Source organism: Coregonus clupeaformis, chromosome 10 (genome assembly GCF_020615455.1).
Source record: "Coregonus clupeaformis isolate EN_2021a chromosome 10, ASM2061545v1, whole genome shotgun sequence".
In the NCBI taxonomy this organism is placed as follows: domain Eukaryota; kingdom Metazoa; phylum Chordata; class Actinopteri; order Salmoniformes; family Salmonidae; genus Coregonus; species Coregonus clupeaformis.
In genome coordinates, this window is record NC_059201.1 from 30,930,546 (window position 1) to 30,958,216 (window position 27,671).

General features: G+C 42.2%; 1 protein-coding gene across 10 annotated transcripts in view; it reads left to right on the forward strand.

Moving 5' to 3' along the window:
• LOC121574993 (extracellular sulfatase Sulf-2) overlaps positions 1–27,671 on the forward strand; it is a 75,230-nt gene that overhangs the window by 19,665 nt on the left and 27,894 nt on the right. Inside the window, exons 1-5 of one of the 10 annotated variants that reach the window (XM_041887724.2) lie at positions 1,808–2,054; positions 2,923–3,066; positions 3,171–3,716; positions 11,360–11,403; positions 18,832–18,977. The exons of 1 other annotated variant lie outside the window; for it this stretch is intronic. The gene's annotated coding sequence lies outside the window, so the exon portion shown is untranslated. Of the gene's footprint in view, positions 1–1,807; positions 2,055–2,922; positions 3,067–3,170; positions 3,717–11,115; positions 11,213–11,359; positions 11,404–18,831; positions 18,978–27,671 lie in introns of those variants that run through there. 8 more of the 10 variants (XM_041887726.2, XM_041887725.2, XM_041887734.2 and 5 more) reach the window with 8 other exon arrangements.

A 27,671-nucleotide genomic window follows, 5' to 3' on the forward strand; every position in this document is an offset into this window, starting at 1 on the left:
CCTTAGAATATCAAACACCCCCTGACAGAAGTGCAGGCACGCACACACTCCCAAAATGCAACCCTTGCTCAGTGGTGTAAAGCGTTATCTACTTTAGGACAACAGTATTATTTTACAGAGAACAAAGAATGACATGTTTGTTGAGTCATATCATTACTGAAAGCTGTAGGTCAGAGTTTGGCATGGGAATAGAATGTTTGGTGCAGTGTTCAGTCTCCACTCTTATGGAGATAGAGGTTGGTTTGGCAGCATGGCTGAGTGGTTTACATTCTGGACGTTGACACCCAGCCAATCACAACACAGATCAGATAGCTGCAACACTGTCAACATTACATTTTTACATTTGAGTCATTTAGCAGAAGCTCTTATCCAGAGCGACTTACAGGAGCAATTAGGGTTAAGTGCCTTGCTCAAGGGCACATCGACAGATTTTTCACCTAGTCGCCTCGGGGATTAGAACCAGCGACCTTTCGGTTACTGGCACAACACTCTTAACCACTAAGCTACCTGTTTTGTCTTCACAGCTGGGCACAGAACAAAGCCTTCAGCAGTTGCTAAATATATCAGAAATACAGACAGTTTTAGATATAGAGACAGTTTTAAAAGAGCTTGGTGATTAAAAGAGCTGGGTGAGTGCAGACACTTTTCAGTTTTTCAGACATTTTCACAGGTGCATGAAGTTAGAGTTGGTCTATTGAAAATAAAACAAATTGTATATGACGATATTGATAGTGAAATAGCATCTAGATATAAAGCAGATGTTTGATCCACCTCTCAGTCATCTGGGAGGGAGGAGTGGTGGTTGTGAGTGTCATCTGCTGGGAAGGACTCATAATGGTGGATGGCATCTGTCAATGAGGAACAATAATTATTGTGTATGGCATTGGTTGAAGCTCAATGTTAAATTCAAATCTCCCTACCATAATATCTAAGCCAATATGACACCAATGACGATGAAAATTCACAAATCAACTTGATTGGAGATACACAACACACTCCCCGCCTCTCGACATGAGCCGTCGGGCCGTTACCGAGAACCACATACCGGATTTTTTAACAGGGTTGTTAGCAATTGAGTTTTCAGAGTATTTCTGCACCTACCTAGCTCAAATTCTAGACGTCACGCTGCTACCTTACAATACCGGTACATGCAATGCAATGGGCTTTTGCAACACTAGCTAGCTAGCTACTCCATAGTCCAAGCTACGGTAAGAGCTAGCTATATTTTACTGTCAGACAGAGACAGGACACAACTCAAACTGTAGCTGAGAAAACAAATGCACATTTAAACAACATGCAAATGCATGCTTGCTAGCATCAGAAAAACTCACCTGTTTCGAACATCCAGAATAGATTCCAGTATGCTCCTTCTCCTGTCTTCTTGACATTTCGGATATTTGTCAACAACTCTGCCGTGCACGGCCATTCCAGTGGCACGGCGGTCGGGGAAGGGGGCTAATGTCCCCCCAAACCCTGACTATATAAATGTATAGGATGCATAACTCTGGAATGCTTTAGGCTACAAACAAGCTGCAAAAGAAAGATGCGGCGCTAGTGTACATGGGGATATCTTTGTTTAGTCTCAATAGCTGAGTTATACGACGTTCAAGTAAATGACTTAACACCGTTTTCCTTTACTTTGCTTTGCTTTCAATGGGAATGTAGTCATATTTTGCAACGTAAGACTGTCACAATCAATTGAGCTATTCACCTTCTGAAAACAGCCTGGTCTCATAGACTAGATGTAACATAGTAAATGTAAATCTGGGACACTCAAATTAGGATGATATGTTATGTTTGGTATGGCTTGAACAGGGAAACCCCGAAGTTAACCTTCGGGTTTTTGCGCATCTATGATATGTGTTTCCTAATAAAATGATGTATATTTCAATCTACTATACGTGTCTTGCAAGGGCTGGCTTTAGTTCACTTGGAACAGGTGCGGTTTCATTACTTCCTGTTTACAACCTGGTGATACGGTTTAGGCGGGGTTACTGCTGTCTGTAATGCACTTAGTTCGATCTGGCGCTGTTGGATGGGCTGATGGTGAAATGGTGAGTAAGAAAAAAGCTAATATTATTCTGATGATCTACTGACGTTCACTTGGCTATAGTAAGCAGCCTGGCAAGGCACACGTTAGCCAAACGACTTATCAGGGGCCAGCTTCATGGCTAACATCACCTAGCTAACATTAGCTGGATAGCTAGCTAGTGACCTCAAAAGTGGATGAAAACTTGGATAGGTGAAATGTCAACACAACTGGGATACATAGTCATTTTTGGAGACATGTTATGCACGGCAGCACTGCAGTAGCAGCAAGAGTAGGCCTATGGGTCACTAACAAGTTTGGCTGGTTAGCTAACTAGGTAACTGTAGCTACGTTCATATTTAGCTCAGTGACTAAATCACTGCTTTACCAGTACTGACGCGACTGCACTGTTTGTATGTTACCAAATGCGAAGCTGTCTTCAAAACTGCAAGTTGTCTCTACAGTAATAAACCTAGCTGTCAAAGGGAATATGTGCTTGCTTGCAAATGTGATACAAAATACTGCAAAGTAATATCAAAACGTGCAAACTACAGTTCACGTAAAGTTGTAAGGACAAAACATAATTATGTTTTAATTAACTAGCTACCTTGCTTTCAAAGAGAAATTGGGTGTATATAGCTAGTGAAATTAGCCCTTACAAAAAAAGATTGCAGTCAGAGTGCAGTATAATTACAGTACACTGCGTCCAAAATAACACCGTTTATTTTACTGCTGTACTTTTGCAGTGTCACTGCAGATACAGTGCAATTACTGCATCCAAAATACTACAGTCGGCTGCAGTTACTGAACTTTTATTGCAGTTTCAAAACTGTAATCTTTTTTTTGTAAGGGAGTTCATCCCTCAATTTTGCACATTCTGTCCTATCCAACAGGCACCAAATGTGAGAACTGATATTGTAGTTGCCTACATACCATTTACTCTTAGGCTACCCATCCCAGCCCCCCTCTGCTCTGCACGGCCACAGAAGTGAAACCATGGCCAGACAGACACCTTCCTTTCCACAGAGAACACTTGAGTATGTCATTAACAAGTTCATAGAATCTAGGCTTTACATTGATCCATGACAGACAGACAGACATGTAACTATTCACTAACTCCACCTTTGTGTCTGTGTTTCAGGAGTCAACAGACAACAACAATTCAGCCATACTGAAGTTTTTCCAGAAAAATGCAGTCTCCACATTCATTTGAGTAGCTTATTTTGAAGATAAGCATGTCACTGTAAATAACATAATAACTCACACGCGCTCTGAAAACTGAGAGAGGATTCTCTCTCTCCCAAAAAATGTGAACCAGGTCACCTTCCATGATCATCAAATCCTTATACCACCTAGGTGAAGTAGAGTAGAGTCATGACTACAGCAAGGCTGGACAATCATGGGTGGCTTGACCCGGGTGTTGATGTACACAGTGGGTAGGAACCCCACAGCAATGTTTTGACTGTATACAGAGTAGAGAGAATCCCTGCCTGATTCTCAATTCTCTGGGCTAAACTGAGAACAGCAAAAAGGTAATGTATGGACCAGATCCATGACAGACATAATGATAATTCAACAACCTAGCTATGTGTTTCATGTATCTTACAGGATTGAGGACTCCCAGGCTGTGTGATGTAGACCAAGGACAGATGCTGATCAACCAGCAATATTGTAATATTGACAAAAAGTGAGGATGTGGATCAAATTGTTTAAAAAAAAATATCACAGAATTGGTCCATGTTTTGTTCTGTTTATCATCCAATGCCTGTTCTGATCATGTTTACATAACCAACTACAATTACAAGCTGAGCAAACAATGGAATGGAAAATAAATGATTATAATGTCCAGAAAGCCGACATGTTCATTATAGTATATTCCTGTGCTCAGGGTCCTATCATTGCTTACTAAGGGTTCCCAATGATACAATAGGTTTGAGGGGGGCCACATTGACATTTCAATTGTTATGTGGGTCATCATGAGCACCACTGAAATTAGAACCATGTCTGTGTCCTAACAACACACCACTTCCTCCTCCAATGACTATAACCTATATTGCTGTATATACATTCTGTTACACGAACACCAGTGTTCTTTTTCTGAGAATACAAGCTAACCAGTAATTTTGTACTCCATACACATCAACAGTATAATATCTGGATGAAGTTGGATAATACTAAACAAATAATAAGGAACATACAGTGGAATTACACGATATGTACAGTGCATTTGGAAAGTATTCAAACGCCTTGACTTTTTCCGCATTTTGTTACGTTACAGCCTTAATCTAAAACGGCCTAATCAATCTATATACAATACTCCATAATGACAAAGTGAAAACAGGTTTTTAGAAATCTTTGCAAATGTATAAAAGATTAAAAACAGAAATACCTTATTTACATAAGTATTCAGACCCTTTGCTATGAGACTCAAAATGGAGCTCAGGTGCATCCTGTTTCCATTGATCATCCTTGAGATGTTTCTACAACATGATTGGAATCCACCTGTGGTAAATTCAATTGATTGGACATGATTTGGAAAGCCACACACCTGTCTATATAAGGTCCCACAGTTGACAGTGCATGTTAGAGCAAAAACCAAGCCATGAGGTTGAAGGAATTGTACCAAAAACTTTCTGCAGCATTGAAGGTCCCCAAGAACACAGTCACCTCCATCATTCTTAAATGGAAGAGGTTTGGAACCACCAAGAGTCTTCCTAGAGCTGGCCGCCCGGCCAAACTGAGCAATCTTTGAGAGCTAACAATCACCAAAATTAAAGCTAGACAGTCAATGAGAATTGAAAATTCCTAAAACAATGAATTTAGCAGTATTCATTTTGTTTTTATTTTTTTAGCAAAATAACACATTATCTATGGTAAAATGCATAGAATTGCAGGAAACTAGCTTAAAACCTGCAACATTTTCTCTCAGCTGCATAGCAAAATGTGTAGAATTGCACAGCTTTGACCTACTACAATAACTATGTTGGTATGTTGTAATTTAAACAATGTGTATCCAGGTTGCTTAGGAATCAAACTTTCTCAAACAGCCTAATTCATACTCTTCAGAGGAATAATGGACTTTACAGTGTCTTGCTATTAAAATAATATATATACAGTGAGGGAAAAAAGTATTTGATCCCCTGCTGATTTTGTACGTTTGCCCACTGACAAAGAAATTATCAGTCTATAATTTTAATGGTAGGTTTATTTGAACAGTGAGAGACAGAATAACAACAAAAAAATCCAGAAAAATGCATGTCAAAAATGTTATAAATTGATTTGCATTTTAATGAGGGAAATAAGTATTTGACCCCTCTGCAAAACATGACTTAGTACTTGGTGGCAAAACCCTTGTTGGCAATCACAGAGGTCAGATGTTTCTTGTAGTTGGCCACCAGGTTTGCACACATCTCAGGAGGGATTTTGTCCCACTCCTCTTTGCAGATCTTCTCCAAGTCATTAAGGTTTCGAGGCTGACGTTTGGCAACTCAAACCTTCAGCTTCCTCCACAGATTTTCTATGGGATTAAGGTCTGGAGACTGGCTAGGCCACTCCAGGACCTTAATGTGCTTCTTCTTGAGCCACTCCTTTGTTGCCTTGGCCGTGTGTTTTGGGTCATTGTCATGCTGGAATACCCATCCATGACCCATTTTCAATGCCCTGGCTGAGGGAAGGAGGTTCTCACCCAAGATTTGACGGTACATGGCCCCGTCCATCATCCCTTTGATGCGGTGAAGTTGTCCTGTCCCCTAAGCAGAAAAACACCACCAAAGCATAATGTTTCCACCTCCATGTTTGACAGTGGGGATGGTGTTCTTGGGGTCATAGGCAGCATTCCTCCTCCTGCAAACACGGCGAGTTGAGTTGATGCCAAAGAGCTCGATTTTGGTCTCATCTGACCACAACACTTTCACCCAGTTCTCCTCTGAATCATTCAGATGTTCATTGGCAAACTTCAGACGGGCCTGTACAGTGGGGAAAAAAAGTATTTAGTCAGCCACCAATTGTGCAAGTTCTCCCACTTAAAAAGATGAGAGAGGCCTGTAATTTTCATCATAGGTACACGTCAACTATGACAGACAAAATGAGGAAAAAAAATCCAGAAAATCACATTGTAGGATTTTTAATGAATTTATTTGCAAATTATGGTGGAAAATAAGTATTTGGCTAATAACAAAAGTTTCTCAATACTTTGTTATATACCCTTTGTTGGCAATGACACAGGTCAAACGTTTTCTGTAAGTCTTCACAAGGTTTTCACACACTGTTGCTGGTATTTTGGCCCATTCCTCCATGCAGATCTCCTCTAGAGCAGTGATGTTTTGGGGCTGTTGCTGGGCAACACGGACTTTCAACTCCCTCCAAAGATTTTCTATGGGGTTGAGATCTGGAGACTGGCTAGGCCACTCCAGGACCTTGAAATGCTTCTTACGAAGCCACTCCTTCGTTGCCCGGGCGGTGTGTTTGGGATCATTGTCAAGCTGAAAGACTCAGCCACGTTTCATCTTCAATGCCCTTGCTGATGGAAGGAGGTTTTCACTCAAAATCTCACGATACATGGCCCCATTAATTCTTTCCTTTACACGGATCAGTCGTCCTGGTCCCTTTGCAGAAAAACAGCCCCAAAGCATGATGTTTCCACCCCCATGCTTCACAGTAGGTATGGTGTTCTTTGGATACAACTCAGCATTCTTTGTCCTCCAAACACGACGAGTTGAGTTTTTACCAAAAAGTTATATTTTGGTTTCATCTGACATTTACATTTACATTTACGTCATTTAGCAGACGCTCTTATCCAGAGCGACTTACAAATTGGTGCATTCACCCTATAGCCAGTGGGATAACCACTTTACAAATTGTTTTTTTTATTTGTATTATTATTATTTTTTTTAGGGGGGGGGGGGTAGAAGGATTATTTTATCCTATCCCAGGTATTCCTTAAAGAGGTGGGGTTTCAAATGTCTCCGGAAGGTGGTGAGTGACTCCGCTGTCCTGGCGTCGTGAGGGAGCTTGTTCCACCATTGGGGTGCCAGAGCAGCGAACAGTTTTGACAGCGAACATTCTCCCAATCCTCTTCTGGATCATCCAAATGCACTCTAGCAAACTTCAGACGGGCCTGGACATGTACTGGCTTAAGCAAGGGGACACGTCTGGCAATGCAGGATTTGAGTCCCTGGCGGCGTAGTGTGTTACTGATGGTAGGCTTTGTTACTTTGGTCCCAGCTCTCTGCAGGTCATTCACTAGGTCCCCCCGTGTGGTTCTGGGATTTTTGTGATAATTTTGACCCCACGGGGTGAGATCTTGCGTGGAGCCCCAGATCGAGGGAGATTATCAGTGGTCTTGTATGTCTTCCATTTCCTAATAATTGCTCCCACAGTTGATTTCTTCAAACCAAGCTGCTTACCTATTGCAGATTCAGTCTTCCCAGCCTGGTGCAGGTCTACAATTTGGTTTTTGGTGTCCTTTGACAGCTCTTTGGTCTTGGCCATAGTGGAGTTTGGAGTGTGACTGTTTGAGGTTGTGGACAGGTGTCTTTTATACTGATAACAAGTTCAAACAGGTGCCATTAATACACGTAACGAGTGGAGGACAGAGGAGCCTCTTAAAGATGAAGTTGCAGGTCTGTGAGAGCCAGAAATCTTGCTTGTTTGTAGGTGACCAAATACTTATTTTCCACCATATTTTGCAAATAAATTCATTAAAAATCCTACAATGTGATTTTCTGGATTTTTTTTCCTCAATTTGTCTGTCATAGTTGACGTGTACCTATGATGAAAATTACAGGCCTCTCTCATCTTTTTAAGTGGGAGAACTTGCACAATTGGTGGCTGACTAAATACTTTTTTCCCCCACTGTATATGTGCTTTCTTGAGCAGGGGGACCTTGCGGGCGCTGCAGGACTTCAGTCCTTCACGGCGTAGTGTGTTACCAATTGTTTTCTTGGTGACTATGGTCCCAGCTGCCTTGAGATCATTGATAAGATCCTCCTGTGTAGTTCTGGGCTGATTCCTCACCGTTCTCATGATCATTGCAACTCCACGAGGTGAGATCTTGCATGGAGCCCCAGGCCGAGGGAGATTGACAGTTCTTTTGTGTTTCTTCATCATCTTCTCACCAAGCTGCTTGGCGATGGTCTTGTAGCCCATTCCAGCCTTGTATAGGTCTACAATCTTGTCCGACATCCTTGGAGAGCTCTTTGGTCTTGGCCATAGTGGAGAGTTTGGAATCTGATTGATTGATTGCTTCTGTGGACAGGTGTCTTTTATACAGGTAAATGACTAAAATGTAAATGTAAATGTAACAAACTGAGATTAGGAGCGCTCCCTTTAAGAGTGTGCTCCTAATCTCAGCATGTTACCTGTATAAAAGACCCCTGGGAGCCAGAAATCTTTCTGATTGAGAGGGGGTAAAATACATATTTCCCTCATTAAAATGCAAATCAATTTATAACATTTTTGACATGCGTTTTTCTGGATTTTTTTGTTGTTATTCTGTCTCACTGTTCAAATAAACCTACCATTAAAATTATAGACTGATCATTTCTTTGTCAGTGGGCAAACGTACAAAATCAGCAGGGGATCAAATACTTTTTTCGCTCACTGTATATATAGCAATCCTATATATATCATTAGGCTGTATGTGTTTTTAGATATAGGCCTATTGTAAATGTGTATTATCATAGCATCACCATCTTTATTGCAAAAATATATACAAATACACACAACTTTAAGCTACATATTCATTTGACAGAGATAATGAACTGCCCATCAGCAGATCAATTGATAAAACAAGAGCAAGTGTTTCTGAGTTTATGTCAATATTACACTGGTAAGCTAACGGTTACAGAAATCAGGAATGAAGACAGGCTCTGTAGACCTCTATACAGTGGGGAAAACAAGTATTTAGTCAGCCACCAATTGTACAAGTTCTCCCACTTAAAAAGATGAGAGAGGCCTGTAATTTTCATCAAAGGTACACGTCAACTATGACAGACAAATTGAGAAAAAAAATTCCAGAAAATCACATTGTAGGATTTTTTATGAATTTATTTGCAAATTATGGTGGAAAATAAGTATTTGGTCACCTACAAACAAGCAAGATTTCTGGCTCTTACAGACCTGTAACTTCTTATTTAATAGGCTCCTCTGTCCTCCACTCGTTACCTGTATTAATGGCACCTGTTTGAACTTGTTATCAGTATAAAAGAAACCTGTCCACAACCTCAAACGGTCACACTCCAAACTCCACTATGGCCAAGACCAAAGAGCTGTCAAAGGACGCCAGAAACAAAATTGTAGACCTGCACCAGGCTGGGAAGACTGAATCTGCAATAGGTAAGCAGCTTGGTTTGAAGAAATCAACTGTGGGAGCAATTATTAGGAAATGGAAGACATACAAGACCACTGATAATCTCCCTCGATCTGGGGCTCCACGCAAGATCTCACCCCGTGGGGTCAAAATTATCACAAGAACGGTGAGCAAAATCCCAGAACCACACGGGGGGACCTAGTGAATGACCTGCAGAGAGCTGGGACCAAAGTAACAAAGCCTACCATCAGTAACACACTACGCCGCCAGGGACTCAAATCCTGCAGTGCCAGACGTGTCCCCCTGCTTAAGCCAGTACATGTCCAGGCCCGTCTGAAGTTTGCTAGAGTGCATTTGGATGATCCAGAAGAGGATTGGGAGAATGTCATATGGTCAGATGAAACCAAAATAGAACTTTTTGGTAAGCACTCAAGTCGTCGTGTTTGGAGGACAAAGAATGCTGAGTTGCATCCAAAGAACACCATACCTACTGTGAAGCATGGGGGTGGAAACATCATGCTTTGGGGCTGTTTTTCTGCAAAGGGACCAGGACGACTGATCCGTGTAAAGGAAAGAATGAATGGGGCCATGTATCGTGAGATTTTGAATGAAAACCTCCTTCCATCAGCAAGGGCATTGAAGATGAAACGTGGCTGGGTCTTTCAGCATGACAATGATCCCAAACACACCGCCCGGGCAACGAAGGAGTGGCTTCGTAAGAAGCATTTCAAGGTCCTGGAGTGGCCTAGCCAGTCTCCAGATCTCAACCCCATAGAAAATCTTTGGAGGGAGTTGAAAGTCCGTGTTGCCCAGCGACAGCCCCAAAACATCACTGCTCTAGAGGAGATCTGCATGGAGGAATGGGCCAAAATACCAGCAACAGTGTGTGAAAACCTTGTGACGACTTACAGAAAACGTTTGACCTGTGTCATTGCCAACAAAGGGTATATAACAAAGTATTGAGAAACTTTTGTTATTGACCAAATACTTATTTTCCAACATTATTTGCAAATAAATTCATAAAGAATCCTACAATGTGATTTTCCTGATTTTTTTTCCTCATTTTGTCTGTCATAGTTGACGTGTACCTATGGTGAAAATGAGAGGCCTCTCTCATCTTTTTAAGTGGGAGAACTTGCACAATTGGTGACTGACTAAATACTTTTTTCCCCCACTGTATATGAGTGACTCCGTCCAACACACCACCACTTGTTGTTATGTTGGTCACCTACTGACCCCAAAAATATGTTATGAAATAAATAAAAATCTCAATTACATGTATTGCTAAAATAAAGGTTTATGGAAATACAGGCAGGCACCGCATTACTACAAGACAAAACAGCTAGCTCAATCAAGCATGATGGTATTATAAGTACAAAAGCAAAGATTGCTTTCATATAATAAAAGAAAGCTTGAAAAGGTAGTGGAATGGGATTAGTGTGGTGTGTGAAGAATCCAATACTTGAGTGCGGTACAAATCACATTATTGTGGGAGCACTTCCTCTAAGAGTATGAATTAGGCTGTTTGAGAAGGTTTCAATCCTTAGCAACCTGCATATGCATTGTTTGAAGTACAGTATACCAACATAGCTACTGTAGTAGGTCAAAGCTGTTTGCTGGAAAACCTTGGTAGAGCATGGGTGGAGTAGGCGTTGTGGTGCTCATGTGAATTTCCTTTCTTTTTCGGCTTCAGACCAATGCCTACTTCTCACTTAAAACATCGTTTTTTGTTTTTAATAGAGTATGGCATCTGTTGGGGATGTGCCGTAATGGAGTAACACATAACCACCCAAAAGAGCCAGAATGGAGTATGGACAGAGGCTGCTTTCTGTGGTCTACAACATCCCAGATCAGGAATAGGCAGCATGAACAGAGTATAGTACATTCACCCACTTTGACATCATAACTGGGAGACAAAGACAGTTGCTCTTACTAACACAAATACTTTGATGGGTTATTAGTAGCTCTCTATGGATCTTGTCTCTGACTCCTGATCTTCTCTTGACTTTGTTTACTTCCAGACCTTGGTCTCTGAACACTACGAGAGAACATTTGAGAACCAAAGGTAAGACTTGTTATCCACTGTGGGGTTGACTTCTATGAGTATGTTTGTGCCTCTGTGCGTGTGTATGTGTTACATCTTTGATGTGAACATAATAAGCCTGTCAGTGGGTGGAATGGAATCTTCATTGAGTCTGATGTTATACTGGACTGTTTCCTAGCTGCCTACACATCTCATGGAGCCGAAATAGCATCAGCTCTTATTAGTATGATATCACTATGGCTGCTGTCAACCTCAGGGGAGGCAACAGCACAGCAGGCTACTGTCAACAACACCACAGCCGTTTACCATAGGGAATAGTCTATCAGTGCCAGACAGAGCTCACACATTCAAACCACTTTATTCAGAGTTAGATATTGTACCTCAAATACTTTTAACTGCTTCTTTCTTTTGTGTTATACGAGAGGCGACTGAATTGAATACGGTAGGATTGGGATTGATTGTGTGGTCTCAGTAAGCGGGGATCGTTGGTTTTAACAACCACACAACCCCTCCGGTGGGTTAATCAGTCCATCTGTCACTCACCCTGAATAAAGAGAGCATCAGGGTTGTCAGAGGGTGACAGCCCACAGGATTGATGTCCAGGTTAAGAGTTATAAATCAATGACTGAAACAGCAGAACCCTCTGTGGCTTGGGATTCCCTCAACGCATGGATTTATACCACAAGCTGAGCTGTTATTCTGATGATGCTACCAATACTGATCACATACCTGATACATTCATACATAACACTGTGCTGTTTAGATTGACTCTAGACCTTGGGGAGAGTGGGGTAAGTTGAGACATTTTTGACAATCAGCATCACTCCGTGAAGGGAAATATAGTATTCTTTCTAACAAAGATATCTACTTATATTTCAGGACGTTGTGTATCCCTGGACATAATCAAAATTCATGTAAACATTACAGTTTTGAAAACATACAGTAGCTTGTCCCAAAAAAAGTGGTCTCTTGGCACAACTTACCACGGGTATGGATACATTTTGGTCTGAAATATTACCACTACCTTTTTGAAACGATGTCTATCTTTATTTCCCAAACACAATTCAACACAATCACAATCGCTTTTTTGTCCTTTAATCATTTTAAGCATCTTTTAACACAGGCGTAACACCTAACAAACACTTTGTAGTTTTTAAAACACTTTTAACATAGGCCCTGTTGTTACCTCATATCCCAGCGATAATGCCTTGCGTTATGCCTAGGAAGAAAACAATTCAATTTTCTCAACTTGCCATTGGCTCAACTAGGCAAACATTTTGACTACAGTGCCTTCGGAAAGTATTCAGAACCATTTACTTTTTCCACATTTTGTTACGTTACAGCCTTATTCTAAAATGGATTTTTTTTTACATCCTCAGCAATCTACACACAATACCCCATAATGACAAAACGAAAACAGATTTTTAGAAAGTTGTGCAAATTTATAAAAAATAAACAACAGAAAAACCTTATTTACATAAGTATTCAGACCCTTTGCAATGAGACTCGAAATTGAGCTCAGTTGCATCCTGTTTCCATTGATCATCCTTGAGATGTTTCTACAACTTGATTGGAGTCCACCTGTGGTAAATTCAATTGATTGGACATGATTTGGAAAGGCACACACCTGTCTATACAAGGTCCCACAGTTGACAGTGCATGTCAGAGCAAAACCAAGCCATGAGGTTGAAGGAATTGTCCGTAGAGCTCAGAGACAGGATTGTGTCAAAGCACAGATCTGGGGCAGGGTACCAAACAATTTCTGCAGCATTGAACGTCCCCAAGAACACAATGGCCTCCATCATTCTTAAAGGGAAGAAGTTTGGAACCACCAAGACTCTTCCAAGAGCTGGCCGCCCGGCCAAACGGAGCAATCGGGGGAGAAGGGCCTTGGTCAGGGAGGTGACCAAGAACCCGATGGTCACTGACAGATCTCTAGAGTTCCTCTGTGGAGATGGGAGAACCTTCCAGAAGGACAACAATCTCTGCAGCACTCCACCAATCAGGCCTTTATGGTAGAGTGGCCAGACGGAAGCCACTCCTCAGTAAAAGGCAAATGACAGCCCGCTTGGAGTTTGAAGTCACCTAAAGACTCTCAGACCATGAGAAACAAGATTCTCTGGTCTGATGAAACCAAGATTTAACTATTTGGCCTGAATGCCAAGCGTTACGTCTGGAGGAAACCTGGCACCATCCCTATGGTGGTGGCAGCATCATGCTGTGGGGATGTTTTTCAGCAGCAGGGACTGGGAGACTAGTCAGGATCGAGGAAAAGATGAACAGAGCAAAGTACAGAGAGATCCTTGATGTAAATCTGCTCCAGAGCGCTCAGGACCTCAGACAGGAGCGAAGGTTCACATTCCAACAGGACAACGACCCTAAGCACACAGCCAAGACAACACAGGAGTGGCTTCGGGGCAAGTCTCTGAATATCCTTGAGTGGCTAGAGGTAGCGAAACTACCTTTAAAGTCCTTCATACTGGACACAGAGACATACAAATGGTATCTACGAGTTTATCTGACTCAGGGTACGTAGATAAAAGGCCTCATTGCCAAAATCCTGAAGTATCCCTTTAAAGAGGAGGCCTGTGGCAAGGCTGGATAACACTGAGAGAGAAGACTTAAAGAGAGTCTGCAAAGGAAGCGATCAGCCTCAGCCATCTGAAAACTTTAAAGTGGTTAGAATTTTTTTTATCACTGTCCCCTTCACAAAGCCAGAATCGACAAATGTGTTATTTTTACACTTCTTGCAGGCGGTTGCGTAAGGTGCTTTTGATAGCTCACCACAAAGGGCCTCCTCTCTCAGCTCCCTGAATCTGCCCGTTGTGGGGCCAGTCTTTCCTCATAGCACATTCAGATCAGATCCCCTCTCATGTTGGAATTAGCACTATGTGTGTTTTCTAATGTTATTTTCCAGATCACCGCTCACCACACTGGCTGGCTCCGTCTCCCCATGCCCCTGCTCTCCTCCTGAACATTGATTAAAGTCAAATATAAAAGTGGTCTGTTGTAGGCCGGCCTAAATGATTCTTTCCATTGAGTGCACCCAGAATGGGCTGACAGCAAGCCATACCAGGCTTTGTCAACATTGGGCCCAATGTCCCCCTCTCAGGAAGCACCCCAGTAAAGCCCCTGTGTGTGTGCCAATGTACAGGCCACACACAGAGACACCCTTCAGTGTACCAGCCTGCCAGCCGGACATTATAGGGACAGACAGATAGACGCAGAAGCAGCTCATCCCTTCTCTTTGTGTCTCTATCTCTGAGCTCCCATCAGCTGGGTGGGAAGCATAAACGAGAAGGGTCTGTGGGAGGGGGGCTGGCAGGTGGTTGATTTGAATATGTGTTTGAGGGTAGGGTGTGTAGGCAGTGGTGTAAAGTACTTCAGTAAAAACACTTTAAAGTACTACTTAAGTAGTTTTTTGGGGTATCTTTACTTTACTATTTATATTTTTGACAACTTTTACTTTTATTTTACTTCACTACATTCCTAAAGAAAAGATTGTACTTTTTACTCCATACATTTTCCCTGACAACCAAAAGTACTTGTTACATTTTGAATGCTTAGCAGGACATGAAAATGGTAACTCACTATACACAAATGCAACTTTTGTAAATAATGTGTTAAAAACAAGAAAATGGTGCCGTCTGCTTTGCTTAATATAAGGAATTTTAAATGATTTATACTATTACTTTTGATACTTAAGCATCTTTTAGCAATTACATTTACTTTTGATACTTAAGTATATTTAAATCCAAATACTTTTAGACTTTTACTCAAGTAGTATTTTACTGGCTGACTTTCACTTTTACTTGAGTAACTTTCTATTAAGGTATCTTTACTTTTACTCAAGTATGACAATTGGGTACTTTTTCCACCACTGTGTGTAGGCACTAGGCTGCTTCTTACCTTCTTACTGTATCTCTGTACTGTATCTCTTGCATAACCATTCATCTTACATACACATTTCTTGAGGGACGCTGCTGAAAGGGTCTAACATCTGGATTCTCACAAAAGGCTTTTCTCCAATCCCCAACTCTTCTGGTGCTTAGATAATTGATTTAATAGGGTTTAAACACAGTTATGATTAACAACCATTGGGGACTTATTTGAAACATGAAGTGACAGCAAATACACCTTTGCTGCTGTTCTCTCTAGTGGCTTTAGTTTAGGAGCTTTCCTTTTGACTAGAAGATTATACATTCTCTCTTTGCAGTAATATAGAGGTCATTAATTGAATAGTAAAACATAAAGTGTCTATATCTCTTCCTATAGAAAGGCAGTAGATCTCTGTGTCTGTGCCTACGTACACTATGGATTTATGGGCTGTTTTGTGGTGGCTTGAATTGGTTCCTCCACTGCCCATTTGGTTTTAGTGCTTTTTTTCTCACACACTGCATGACATGCTGTTCATTACCAGAGGACATACATCCATGATGTTCATTTTAATTTTTTTGGTAAGATAGTATTTATGTAGATTTTTTTTACAATACAAAACATACAGTGCCTTCAGAAAGTATTCACACCCATTGAACCTTTTCCACATTTTGACAGCCTGAATTTAAAATGGCTTAAATTGAGATGTTTTTGTCACTGGCCTACACACAATACCCCATGATGTCAAAGTGGAATTATTTTTTTTGAAATTTTTACAAATTAATAACAAATGAAAATCTGAAATGTCTTGAGTCAATAAGTATTCAACCCCTTTGTTATGACAAGCCTAAATAAGTTCAGGAGTAAAACTGCTTAACACGTCACATAATAAGTTGCATGGACTCTGTGTGCGTTAATAGTGTTTAACATGATTTTTGAATGACTACCTCATCTCTGTACCCCATACATACAATAATCTGTAAGGTCCCTCAGTTGAGCAGTGAATTTCAAACACAGATTCAATCACAAAGACCAGGGAGGTTTTCCAATGCCTCGCAAAGAAGGGCACCTATTGGGGAGATGGGTAAAAATCTAAAAAGCAGACACTGAATATCCCTTTGAGCATGGTGTATCAATACACCCAGTCATTACAAAGATACAGGCGTCCTTCCGAACTCAGTTGCTGGAAAGGAAGGAAACCGCTCAGATATTTCACTATGAGGCCAGTGGTGACTTTAAAACAGTCACAGAGTTTAATGGCTGTGATAGGAGAAGACTGAGGTTACAACATTGTAGTTACTCCACAATACTAACCTACAGTAATTGACAGAGAGAGTGAAAAGAAGGAAGCCTGTACAGAATAAAAATATTCCAAAACATGCATCCTGTTTGCAACAAAGCACTAAAGTAATACTGCCAAAAAATGTGACAAAGCAATTAACTTTTTGTCCTGAATTATGTTTGGGGCAAATCCATTACAACACATTACTGCGTACCACTCTCCACCTTTTCAAGCATAGTGGTGGCTGCATCATGTTATGGGTATTCTTGTAATCGGTAAGGACTGGGGAGTTTTTCAGGATTAAAAATTAATGGAATGGAGCTAAGCACAGGCAAAATCCTAGGGGAAAACCTGGTTTAGTCTGAAGTATGTGGACTCCCCTTCAAATTAGTGGATTTGGCTATTTCAGCCACACCCGTTGCTGACAGGTGTGTAAAATCGAGCACACAGCCATGCAATATCTATAGACAAACATTGGCAGTAGAATGGCCTTACTGAAGAGCTCAGTGACTTTCAACGTGGCACTGTCATAGGATGTCACCTTTCCAACAAGTCAGTTCGTCAAATTTCTGCCCTGCTAGAACTGCCCCGGTCAATTGTAAGTGCTGTTATTGTGAAGTGGAAACGTCTAGGAGTCAGCCGCGAAGTGGTAGGCCACACAAGCTCACAGAACAGGACCGCTGAGTGCTGAAGTGTGTACCGCTTAACAATTGTCTGTCCTCGGTTGCAGCACTCACTAACGAGTTCCAAACTGCCTCTGGAAGCAATGTCAGCACAACAACTGTTCGTCGGGAGCTTCATGAAATGGGTTTCCATGGCCAAGCAGCCACACACAAGCCTAAGATCACCATGAGCAATGCCAAGCGTCGGCTGGAGTGATGTAAAGCTCGCCGCCATTGGACTCTGGAGCAGTGGAAATGCATTCTCTGGAGTGATGAATCACGCTTCACCATCTGGCAGTCCGACGGATGAATCTGGGTTTGGCGGATGCCAGGAGAATGCTACCTGCCTGAATGAATAGTGCCAACTGTCAAGTTTGGTGGAGGAGGAATAATGGTCTGGGACAGTCCCCGCAGCAATATTCCAACATCTAGTGGAAAGCCTTCCCATAAGAGTGGAGGCTGTTATAGCAGCAAAGGGGGGACCAACTCCATATTAATGCCCATGATTTTGGAATGAGATGATCGACAAGCAGGTGTCCACATATTTTTGGTCATGGCGTGTATATATCAGGTCTGGTAAGACTTTTGCCATTCTATTGCTTATGAGCTTTGTTATTATTTTATTATCACAACTTATTAAACTTATGGGTCTGTAATCAGCAGGGGGTTTTAATATAACTGAAATAACTGTTTGATCCATGGAACTGGGAAGCACTGAATTGAGTGACATAATGTGTTGTCATTTGTATAAATAGGGTTGCGACTTTGTACCAAAATATTAAATAGAATTCTATGGGAAAGTTGTCCATTCCTGGTGCTTTTTTTTCGCACAAATGTTTAATAGTGTCTAATATTTCTTTTTTGTGATCTCTGTTTTTAGTGATAATTTTTTGTCTGCTGATAATTCCTTCATGAATCGAATTGACCTTTTGCTCAATGTGATACACCGTAAAAGGTGATAGGCCTCTATAATTAGCTGGGTGTATATCCTGTACTGTGTCTGTTTTATCAGAGGGAATGGAGAGGGCTCATAAAGAGAGGGTCAGAGAGATGGCAATTGGTCTGGTGATTACTTTATTAGGGGGCTGGGGCTGCTCTCTACCGTTTGACACTGTGTTAATTAACAGACAAGGTTGATGATCTTCATCAAAGCTCGTTTAATTCCTTTTTAATGGAATGAAGAGAGAGTGTTAAAATAAATGATACGAGGGGAATATATTTCTAAAATAATAAGACTTGCATCCATTACAAAGAAATGTAATGACACAATGCACATTTTAATCTTACATTCTTCTCTCTCTCTCTCTCTCTCTCTCTCTCTCTCTCTCTCTCTCTCTCTCTCTCTCTCTCTCTCTCTCTCTCTCTCTCTCTCTCTCTCTCTCTCTCTCTCTCTCTCTCTCTCTCTCTCTCACTTTCTCTCCCTCCCTCTCTCTGTCTCTCTCTCTGTCTCTCTCTCTGTCTCTCTCTCTGTCTCTCTCTCTGTCTCTCTCTCTCTCTCTCTCTCTCTCTCTCTCTCTCTCTCTCTCTCTCTCTCTCTCTCTCTCTCTCTCTCTCTCTCTCTCTCTCTCTCTCTCTCTCTCTCTCTCTCTCTCTCTCTCTCTCTCTCTCTCTTCCTTTTTCACTCTACAGTGGGCCCTGGGGTGGCAAGTGAAGGTAGCAGGGTCAGGACCACAGCCACAGGGCCCTGACAGCTGTGTGTGGTTTGTGACACAGGTCTAATGGATACCTAATTGGAAATGCTGGGGTCCCACCCCAGGACTGACCTTGACATTGAGGTAGGGATGGTGGTAGTGGCGGGGGTTATGGGGTGCGGGTGGGGGTGGTGGTGATGAGACAACATTAGAGGGGTGAAAAGTCACTCTGATTCATAGGATTCAGAACAAATGTCTCTCTGGATCATTCTCTGGTCTCCCTTTCTCAAGTTGTCTTCCTTTATCAGCTTCTTGATTTTCTCTTTTTGGTGTTGACTGGTGGTTGATACATGTGTGTGTGACTATGGTGCGTGTGCATGTGCAGTTCACTTGGCTCCCCAATATAGATTACAAGCCAAGTTCTGCAGGGAGAAACAAATGATAGCAATCAGAATGATCCAGAGGAGGTCAACTGATGCATGATCATTAAAAGCCTACTAGGCATCTGCAACCCTATACAATATCAATACTGCAGCACCACAGAGATGTCTGGGCTGGGCTGTTAGTGAGGGAGGCTGCTGGCTGCCTGACTGTCATTACACTGTGGCCAATCAGCCAGAGGATCAGTTAGACAGGGACACTTACCCTCATGTGCCAAAACACAGGTCAGGACAGACAGATGGGGTGTCTGGGCTGCTGCTGTAAAAACGGAGGTTGTGGAGATGGACCTGTATCGTTAGAGAGGGGGATAGTGTTTGTTCACTATGTGATCATACAGTACGAGTGGAGACAAAGGGTTGTGTTGAGTTTGTGTTGTTTCACACTGTATTCCTGCTGTCTAATTGTACATTATGGACCATTAAGCTACCATTACCATGACGGTAGTCTATTAGCCAAATGGAGCATCACCAAAAACTCAGAGAAACATAGTTATTGAACCATTGTTTTCGTGGCTCCCTGGTGGGACTAAGGGGGCATTGAATGGGGCATTGAAGAGGGCATTGAAGGGAGAATTGAAGGGAGCATTTGGGGCATTGAGGTCCCTCTCTTATTCCCCTCTTTATGTTTCCATCTCCCCTCCAGTCTTAACCCCCTGTGTGGTTCTGACAGGATTTGGGGTAGCCAGATAATCTACCGACAAAGGCTAAGGAGGGAGAAAGGGGGGATTAGGATGGAGAAAGGGAGTGAAGAAGCAAATAAGTGGTATTTGCCTCTCCATTCCCCAAGGGCAAGCTTAACAGCAGATAAGACCGTCCCCACTGCGCCCATGTTCCTATTACCAGGCCCTGTATGAGACAGGCAGGCAGTGCTGGGCTGAGCACTGAGACACTCTGGAGCTGACGGGAGATAATCCTTGTCTCTGTGGGAATCTGTGGGAGCTACAAGTGGCCCCCTGTGAAGAACATGGGACCCCCAAAGGACCCATGAGAAGTTGGAAGCTAAAAGAATCCAGTCTCTTTGAGAACTCACTTGTGTTGTTCTCTACTGTAGCCTATTGATTTATCTGTAGCCATAATTTATTCTCCAGCAGCCGGTGGCTGTTTACTGAAAGGCGAAACCAATATTGTCTGTAATCATCATTAAGTCCATTAGGAGTGGCCTCTCCCTGCACTAATTTGATGACAGAAGAGAAATGGGCAGTAATTAATAGAAAACAAATGACAATATAAACCTGTAGCGCTCTTGTGATGATAGTTGATCTAATATGACTAACCTACTGATAGGAGACTGGAAATAAACAAACATTAAAGGTCCAATGCATCCGTTTTTATCTCGATATCAAATCGATTCTGGGTAATAATGAAGTACCTTCCTTGTTTTTAATTAAAATTGTCAAAAATTTACAAAAATAGCTTCTTAGCAAAGAGCAATTTCTCAATAAATAATTTTTCTAGGACTGTCTGGAAGTGGTCTGCGTGGGGAGGGGAAAACTGAAAATTATATGTTATTGGCAGAGAGGTTTGGAACTCTCTTTCTTATTGATCTGTTAACTGGGCTCCCGAGTGGCTCAGAGGTCTAAGGCACTGCATCTCAGTGCTGGAGGTGTCACTACAGACCCTGGTTCGATTCCAGGCTGTGTTACAAACTGGCTGGGCTTGGCAGTCCCATAGGGCGGCGCACAGTTGTCCAGGTTTGGCAGGGCTAGGCCGTCATTGTAAATAAGAATTTGTTCAGAACTGACTTGCCTAGTTAAATGACGGTAAAAATATATACTACCGTATTGGTCCGAATATAAGACGGCCTTTTTTCCCCTCGAAATAGGTCCAAAAAAGTCGGGTCGTCTTATATTCGGGGTCTAGTATTCAGAGCGCAGTTTCTCTTCTTCGGCGCTCCCTTTAAATGTCAATACACATTCGCGGGCACAGATGGCGCCAAAAATTCGTTCCGGACGGAGGGAAGAGGCGTCCTTAACAACCAGCCCGTTACCGGTGTTTAAAGATGGAAAGACAGGCTGACCATTTAGAGACAAGTGGCTCAAAAGTGGGCCAGGTCAATAAACAACAGCGGAGGAGCTATGATGCCAATTTCAAAATAATGGTTGTCAATAAGGCAGAGTCATCTAACAACTGCCAAGCTGCCAAGACATTCGGGGTCACTGAGTGTAATGTAAGAAGATGGCGAGCAGAAAAACAACGTCTAAAAGATGCTAACAGTCAGCGAAAATCCTTCCGTGGTCCTCAAAGTGGTCGTTTCATTGAGGTTGACCGGAGGGTTTTTGAATATGTCAGGGAAAAAAGAAGTGAGGGAATGCCCATTACCAGAGCTGTCATCCAGGTTAAGGCCCTGGAAATCGCCAGAGAGCTCAACATCACTGGATTTAAAGCCAGCCTCGGCTGGTGTCGTAGGATGATGCGGCGTAATGGACTGTCACTTAGACGGAGAACGAGTTTGGCCCAACGCCTGCCGTCAGACTTCGGAGAGAAGTCTACTGTGTGAATGGATCCTGCATGCATGGGATGCTATTCCCTCACAGAGCATCATCGATGGCTTTAAAAAATGTTGCATCTCAAATGCATTGGACGGCAGCGAGGACGACGTGCTTTGGGAGGAGCCGGTGGAAGCGGAGCAGCTGGGGAGCGATGACAGCGAGAGCGAACACAGCGGGGCAGAGGACGTGTGTGAGGGATAGAGAGACATCGGAGGAGAAGTTTGGCGAATTTTTGTTAAGTTTAGTTAAATGTGTGGCCTGTATTTTCTCTGTTATTTAAAAATGTTGCTTTATTATTGCTTGATATTAATTTTGAATCATACTGTACATAGTTTGCCTTTGTGTTTAATTCACTGTGTTTTTAATATTGTTATTTTAAAATAAAATGAAGTTCTTTGTTCGGCGAATCTAGTCTGCAAATCTGTTTTTCTAAATGTTTGTGTTGAAAAACGGGGGGTCGTCTTATAATCAGGGTCGTCTTATATTCGGACCAATACGGTAATTTACCGCATGGTGATGTCACTGAAATTTAAGGCAGCTCTTACACTAAAAGGAAATTATCACAATTTCACTGTATTATTCCAACCTCATTATGTGGAAATACATATAAAACACAGGAAGATCATGTTTTTGACTGCATTGGGCCTTTAAGAAATGGGGTGCCATGACCATCATTTCTGTGGTTCTACCAGTGAGGTTTAGGCTCTATAACTAAATGGGATCTATCAGGTTCTCTGTAAGGTGGTTACTGGTAGCGGGACAAAACCAAATGTCTAATCTGTTTAGTTTACATCTTCGGTACAATCAAGGATCTGTTTGTGTTTTCTCTAGCACCTCCATGTTCTTTTTGGGTTCTCTTGGAGTATACTACTGGGAGCACGGAGGGGGGCTAAGTGGCCTGACCCCGTGACCTCTGTTGGGAAGTCCCCAAACCGCAGCGCTCACAGACTACCACACTTGCCCCGCATACCGCCCTGTTGCCGATGGATTCGGAGAGTAGAACTCCACTGGTGACTGAGTTCACTGTTTCTATTATTCAAAATAATAATATTTCCAATATTGCTTTTTGTAATATTACTGAATTACACAAAACAAGCAAATGAGAGAGGTGTCTAATGCATGCAGTTTGTTTTGTTGCGGTTAGGGACAAGGCAGAGGTCAGACAGCAATGTCCCTCTAGAGTTGTGTTGGAGTCAAGATAGGGGAAAAACAGCTTGAGCAGTTGGGTTCTTCTCATGTTCACCTCAGTGAGCGCGGCTAGTTTCCTAGAGATTTCAGAGATAATGAGATGTTTCTCTGTACCTTTGTACTGTGTATCACACTCCAGCAGAGTGCTGTTTGAAGTCTGTTATGCTGTGTCTTGTCTGTAGTGTACGTTTCTTGTCCACAGGGAGCCTGTCTGAGCTCTTTGTTATTATGACTGGCCCTTTTGTCTGTAGCGAGACCATCACATATCCTCCTCCTCATTTATCCAACAACCCAATCATCAGGCATCTCATCTCTCTCCCAGTCTTATCGAAGGAATTTTAAAGATGATGTGTGATATGGATGAAGGGAGAGGGGAATGGTATGTGTGTTTGTGTGGTACTCACAATTCTCCTTTAACAGCCAGAACACATAACCAATTCCCACTCTTCTTCAAAAAGAAAGAAAAACACACCCATAGCAGGATTAATGATGTGTTAGGTGCTAAATGTATACGCATTCATATCTCGCTGTCTGTGGATCTTGCACTATCAGACTGATATGGAGGGCTGTGGAAGACTGTCCCTGCGGAACATTCAGAGATTACTTGCAAGGAAACACTGCCTGATGATTCTACTGACACACACACACACACACACACACACACACACTGGACTGTCCAAACTATTTCATCAGCCATAAATCACTCGTCTGTTTTTCCTCAGACCTGCGAGAGACTATTACTGTAACTCTTCCATTGTGTCTTTGTATTAAAATAGAAATTGTTGTGCCGATTCTGATTGTCAAGTTTTATAACAAATACGCAGAGCTCATCACAACCTGAGAAAATTGAAATGAACTCTTTGCTGTGATGGTCTACCACCAGCGAGGAAGTGTTTCTACTGCACTCCTGCAGTAAAATCACTCCAATAAAAGGATGTGTGTTTTGGTATTTGGGCTCTGCCCAGTGTTATTGAATGACATGTCAGGGTTATGTGCTTTGGCTTTCTGCTGAGGGGTCTCTGCATTGACTTATTAAGCAGGGATTTTTCAGCCAGTCCTTGGGCGGGCCGCCTAAGCATTTTTTCGGGTCGCCTAAGTCTAAACAGAGTTTTTTTATTTGATTTTTACAAACGCTTTAACTGTAAACTTAAATGAATAAATCCAGATATACAGTGGGGGAAAAAAGTATTTAGTCAGCCACCAATTGTGCAAGTTCTCCCACTTAAAAAGATGAGAGAGGCCTGTAATTTTCATCATAGGTACACGTCAACTATGACAGACAAAATTAGGAAAATAAATCCAGAAAATCACATTGTAGGATTTTTAATGAATTTATTTGCAAATTATGGTGGAAAATAAGTATTTGGTCAATAACAAAAGTTTCTCAATACTTTGTTATATACCCTTTGTTGGCAATGACACAGGTCAAACGTTTTCTGTAAGTCTTCACAAGGTTTTCACACACTGTTGCTGGTATTTTGGCCCATTCCTCCATGCATATCTCCTCTAGAGCAGTGATGTGTTGGGGCTGTCGCTGGGCAACACAGACTTTCAACTCCCTCCAAAGATTTTCTATGGGGTTGAGATCTGGAGACTGGCTAGGCCACTCCAGGACCTTGAAATGCTTCTTACGAAGCCACTCCTTCGTTGCCCGAGCGGTGTGTTTGGGATCATTGTCATGCTGAAAGACCCAGCCACGTTTCATCTTCAATGCCCTTGTTGATGGAAGGAGGTTTTCACTCAAAATCTCACGATACATGGCCCCATTCATTCTTTCCTTTACACGGATCAGTCGTCCTGGTCCCTTTGCAGAAAAACAGCCCCAAAGCATGATGTTTCCACCCCCATGCTTCACAGTAGGTATGGTGTTCTTTGGATGCAACTCAGCATTCTTTGTCCTCCAAACACGACGAGTTGAGTGTTTACCAAAAAGTTCTATTTTGGTTTCATCTGACCATATGACATTCTCCCAATCCTCTTCTGGATCATCCAAATGCACTCTAGCAAACTTCAGACGGGCCTGGACATGTACTGGCTTAAGCAGGGGGACACGTCTGGCACTGCAGGATTTGAGTCCCTGGCGGCGTAGTGTGTTACTGATGGTAGGCTTTGTTACTTTGGTCCCAGCTCTCTGCAGGTCATTCACTAGGTCCCCCTGTGTGGTTCTGGGATTTTTGCTCACCGTTCTTGTGATCATTTTGACCCCATGGGGTGAGCTCTTGCGTGGAGCCCCAGATCGAGGGAGATTATCAGTGGTCTTGTATGTCTTCCATTTCCTAATAATTGCTCCCACAGTTGATTTCTTCAAACCAAGCTGCTTACCTATTGCAGATTCAGTCTTCCCAGCCTGGTGCAGGTCTACAATTTTGTTTCTGGTGTCCTTTGACAGCTCTTTGGTCTTGGCCATAGTGGAGTTTGGAGTGTGACTGTTTGAGGTTGTGGACAGGTGTCTTTTATACTGATAACAAGTTCAAACAGGTGCCATTAATACAGGTAACGAGTGGAGGACAGAGGAGCCTCTTAAAGAAGAAGTTACAGGTCTGTGAGAGCCAGAAATCTTGCTTGTTTGTAGGTGACCAAATACTTATTTTCCACCATAATTTGCAAATAAATTCATAAAAAATCCTACAATGTGATTTTCTGGATTTTTTTTCCTCAATTTGTCTGTCATAGTTGACGTGTACCTATGATGAAAATTACAGGCCTCTCTCATCGTTTTAAGTGGGAGAACTTGCACAATTGGTGGCTGACTAAATACTTTTTCCCCCACTGTATACCCTTTGTTGGCAATGACACAGGTCAAACGTTTTCTGTAAGTCTTCACAAGGTTTTCACACACTGTTGCTGGTATTTTGGCCCATTCCTCCATGCATATCTCCTCTAGAGCAGTGATGTTTTGGGGCTGTCGCTTGGCAACACGGACTTTCAACTCCCTCCAAAGATTTTCTATGGGTTTGAGATCTGGAGACTGGCTAGGCCACTACAGGACCTTGAAATGCTTCTTACGAAGCCACTCCTTCGTTGCCCGGGCGGTGTGTTTGGGATCATTGTCAAGCTGAAAGACTCAGCCACGTTTCATCTTCAATGCCCTTGTTGATGGAAGGAGGTTTTCACTCAAAATCTCACGATACATGGCCCCATTCATTCTTTCCTTTACACGGATCAGTCGTCCTGGTCCCTTTGCAGAAAAACAGCCCCAAAGCATGATGTTTCCACCCCCATGCTTCACAGTAGGTATGGTGTTCTTTGGATGCAACTCAGCATTCTTTGTCCTCCAAACACGACGAGTTGAGTTTTTACCAAAAAGTTATATTTTGGTTTCATCTGACCATATGACATTCTCCCAATCCTCTTCTGGAACATCCAAATGCACTCTAGCAAACTTCAGACGGGCCTGGACATGTACTGGCTTAAGCAGGGGGACACGTCTGGCACTGCAGGATTTGAGTCCCTGGCGGCGTAGTGTGTTACTGATGGTAGGCTTTGTTACTTTGGTCCCAGCTCTCTGCAGGTCATTCACTAGGTCCCCCTGTGTGGTTCTGGGATTTTTGCTCACCGTTCTTGTGATCATTTTGACCCCACGGGTTGAGCTCTTGCGTGGAGCCCCAGATCGAGGGAGATTATCAGTGGTCTTGTATGTCTTCCATTTCCTAATAATTGCTCCCACAATTGATTTCTTCAAACCAAGCTGCTTACCTATTGCATATTCAGTCTTCCCAGCCTGGTGCAGGTCTACAATTTTGTTTCTGGTGTCCTTTGACAGCTCTTTGGTCTTGGCCATAGTGGAGTTTGGAGTGTGACTGTTTGAGGTTGTGGACAGGTGTCTTTTATACTGATAACAAGTTCAAACAGGTGCCATTAATACAGGTAACGAGTGGAGGACAGAGGAGCCTCTTAAAGAAGAAGTTACAGGTCTGTGAGAGCCAGAAATCTTGCTTGTTTGTAGGTGACCAAATACTTATTTTCCACCATAATTTGCAAATAAATTCATAAAAAATCCTACAATGTGATTTTCTGGATTTTTATTTCTCAATTTGTCTGTCATAGTTGACGTGTACCTATGATGAAAATGACAGGCCTCTCTCATCTTTTTAAGTGGGAGAACTTGCACAATTGGTGGCTGACTAAATACTTTTTTCCCCACTGTATAGTATGTAGAAAAGATAATGGACCTAAACAATTTTTTTAAATAATATAATCATTGAGAACTAACAATCCCCAAAATAAAAGCTAGACAGTCAGGGAGAATTGAAAATTCCCAAAACAATGAATTTAGCAGTATTCATTTTGTTATTAGGTTTGCGCAAAAGAACACAGCATTAGACACAGCCGACCGCGCTCATTGCCGCGCCCTCTGCCACGTCCCCTGCCACACCCACCACCTAAGCCCCTTTTTGATCAAGAAAAAACCTTGGTAAGGGGTCAATGTTTTAGCATCAATTTAGTGTTCATTGATTGAGATATCATTGATTTACAGGTCATTGCCATTATAATCCATCTGCAGCTGCCTCACCAGCATGTTTTTGTATTGCAGCTTTCTCTCTTCTGTCTCAGCACCTGACTATTATGAATAATATGATGTCTGGATGCCATGTCATATACTATGTGTTAATGCATGGATGTGTGAGTGGAGAATAGATTATGAATAGCAATTGTGGCAACTATATAGTATTATCATGAAAAGGGGGATTCCAGTTCTATACAGTATTCACCATCCCAAT